Source organism: Pteropus alecto, unplaced genomic scaffold (assembly GCF_000325575.1).
Source record: "Pteropus alecto unplaced genomic scaffold, ASM32557v1 scaffold185, whole genome shotgun sequence".
In the NCBI taxonomy this organism is placed as follows: domain Eukaryota; kingdom Metazoa; phylum Chordata; class Mammalia; order Chiroptera; family Pteropodidae; genus Pteropus; species Pteropus alecto.
In genome coordinates, this window is record NW_006438088.1 from 11,341,171 (window position 1) to 11,344,663 (window position 3,493).

General features: G+C 35.6%; 1 pseudogene across 1 annotated transcript; it reads left to right on the forward strand.

The window, feature by feature from the left end:
* The first annotated feature begins 257 nt into the window (after positions 1-257).
* LOC102881132 lies at positions 258-748 on the forward strand (annotated as a pseudogene). Its single transcript, XR_001517209.1, has one exon. The product of XR_001517209.1 is annotated as a eukaryotic translation initiation factor 4E pseudogene (transcript).
* Positions 749-3,493: the final 2,745 nt, after the last annotated feature.

Sequence of the window (3,493 nt, forward strand, 5' to 3'; positions counted from 1 at the left end):
CCTCCCTTGGGAAGTAAGACTGCCAATCCAAAAGATTTCATGAGCGTAGGGACAAGAAGCAAAAATTCTACAAATAGATTATAAGCTGAGAAACAATAACTTAATAATTGGCATATGTGTTAAATGAACAGAAGGAACAAAAGGTATATACATTTAAAGTAATATATATAAAAAGAAGAAAAATATCACAACTATGAAATGGGATCAAGACACTATATAAAAGGAATACTCAAAGAATACTCAGAAAAGAAATTGATCTGAGATGGGAACTATGGAACCAGAAACCTCCCCCACTCCTAATCTCCCACCTACAGAAGAACAGAAAATGGAATATAGTCAGGAGGTTGCTAACCCAGAATGCTATCTTAAACATCTTTTACAGAACAGATGGGCACTCTGTTTTTTTAAAACTTGGCAAGCAAACTTTCGGCTGATCTCTAAGTTTGATACTGTTGAAGACTTTTGGGCTCTGGACAACCATATTCAGTTGTCTAGTAATTTAATGCCTGGCTGTGACTATTCACTTTTTAAGGATGGTATTGAACCTATGTGGAAAGATGAGAAAAACAAACAAGGAGGACGATGGCTAATTACATTGAACAAACAGCAGAGACTAAGTGACTTCAATTGCTTTTGGCTAGAAACACTGTTGTGCCTTATTGGAGAATCTTTTGATGACTACAGTGACGATATGTGTGGAGCTGGTGTTAATGTTAGAGCTAAAGGAAGGTATGTAAGAAAAGGTTAGAACTCCTTCCAAAGGTAGTGATCAGTTATCAGTCCCATGCAGACACAGCTACTAAGAGTGACTCCATGACTAAAAATAGGTTGATTGTTTAAGAAGACACCTTCTAAGTATTCTCATAGGAGACTGCATCAAGCAAGCAATCAAGATTTTGGAGCTGAACCAAAGCCTCTTCAAAAGCAGTGTGGACTGCATTTAAATTTGATTTCCATCTAAATGTTGCTAAGACATAAGAAAAATCTCATTTATCATTGTCTTTTACTTCTGTGTGTGTGTGTGTGTGTGTGTGTGTTTAATTTTGACTAAAATGTCCACTTTCCCAATCAAAGAATTATGGGACACATCTTCCCCAGAATCTATAAATATGTTCCTGGCTCACTCTGTAATAAGTTAGTGGAACTGCCATTACAAACACATTTTATCCATCCATAATATTAAGAAAGAACTTGGATTTCCATACCTTACACTAAAAAGAATTCTGTTTATGTTCAATTGTGTGTAGAAGAGCACATTTTGTTGGTTCGAAAGAGTATGATGCATACTGTTTTCTAGAAATTATCTTTGTTTCTTTTTACAGCATTTTCTTTGCTGTATTCTTGTTGATGGCCGCTAAATTTTAGTTTATTTGTTTCTCTACTTGATAACATTAGTGATTCTGATTTCAGTTTTTCATTTGTTTTGCTTTGATTTTTTTCCTTCATGCAACGCTGGTGAAGGATCTGGGAATATGACACAGAGGTGGAATAAATATTAATTTTGTGCAAAAAAAAAATTCAGAAGAGATCTTAAAGAATAAAAATATAATAGCAGAGAAAATTTTTAAATTCAATAGAAGATGAGAAAGATAAAGCTATGGGAGTCTCACATACAACAAAAGATAGGAAATAAAAGAAAAAAGCTAATAAATTTAGAGGACCAGCCCAAAAAGTCCATGCTCCAAGTGATAAGAATTCAAAAAAAGAGGGAATAGAAAACAGAGGAAAATATTTAACAAAAAATTTTTTAAAAGTTTCCAGAATTAGAGAATGTTTCTTAATTGAAATGGCTCGTCAAATGCCCATAATAGTATATAAAAATAGACCCGCACCAAATTTCATCAGTGATTGTGCAATACTTGGAGCAAAGAACCTACAAGCTTCCAGAAGGAGAAGAAAAAGTCACATACAAAAGATCAAGTGAAAGGATCCCACTACCAACACTGGGAGTTACAAGGAACTGGAGGAATGTTTTCGAGATTGTGAATGAAAATTCTTTCAATCCACAATTGTATACCAGCAATACTATAAGTTAAGTGCAAGTATAGAGCAAAGGTATTTTCAGACTTGTAAGATTCAAATTTATCCTCTGTGCACCTTCTTCTGGAAGCTCCTGGAGGTTTTGTGTCACCAAATCATGGGACTAAATCAGCGAAAAAAGAAATGGGATCCAGTGAAAGATAGAAGTGATAAAAATCCCCAGGATTTTGTGGCAAAGGCAGATGCCAGGCCGGACAATAGCTGTAGTAGCTATAAATGAATATGGCAACCAGTCTAAATTGGAGCAATTACAAATGCTCCATAAGAGACTTTTCCTTTAATGTAAAATTGATAGTTTACCTGATATGTCTGAATGACTTGAGAGATTTTTAACAGTGACAGAGAATTGGTGGTTAAATTAATAATTAGTACATAGAAAATTAAGCAAATGCAAATATAAGACACTTATTAACTCAAAGAGAACAGAAAGTAGTATAGGAAAGGAAAAATAATACTCAACAAATTATATAATTTTCAAAAGATAATACTATACTTAGCAAAACTAAAAAAGTATTAAGATACAATAAGAAGACATTTTAGCACACATGGAAAATATGATTAACTTAAATTTTTAGATCTAATAAAAAAGCAGACGGTAGAGTAAGATTCAAAAAAAACGGCCCATCGCCATAACTCTGATTCCTAATCAAAATGAGAGAGATTGCAAATGGAATGCCAAGTGGATGCATCAGTCAGGGCCCCAATGGGAAGCCAGTAGCACACTCCAGGAAGGTTTAGTGAAGGGACTATTTATGAGCTATGGCAGGTGTGGAGAAACCACAAAGAAAAATGAAGTGCCCCTGGGCTAGTAATAGCAACTGTTATAACCTGTAAGCATAAAGGAACAAGAGGAAGAAGCTGAACACAGTGGCAGAGAGTATAGAAAGGGTCACCTTGAGAGGAGCTGTGACCTTTGGCCTTTGATGGTGATTATGCAGCCAGCCCAAGCCCACTCTAGAGGGAGGGAGCAGGGAAATACAGACCATCCCCTGCTGTGCTCCTTTCCCCCTGTAGAGGCTTCCCATTGGACAAACCCAGCTGGAAACCAGAGGACGAGTGAGCCTGTTAAAGTAACCTGCACGGGTCAGCCTCTGAAGCAGAGATCTTCATTCAAAAGGGTGAAGAGTGGCTGGTGAGAGGGTTGGAAACAGTAGGTATCTGGCACAGTGAATATAGCACATAGTAGTCCACATGATTTTTTTACTCTGCTTTTTACTGCTAGTTACCACATAAAGAAAATATCTCATCACTATGGAAAATTATCTACTTTAGTTTGTTTCAGATATGAGACCTAATAATAATAAAAATAACCTTAATAATAATAAAATCGAAATCTCAACAAACACTTCAGTGAAACATTCTTTGGGCACATTCTGATCTATTTGAAAATAAAAGAAATATTTGTGAAGATAATTAACTCATTGCATTTTCGATGTGACTATAGGCAGAGAGG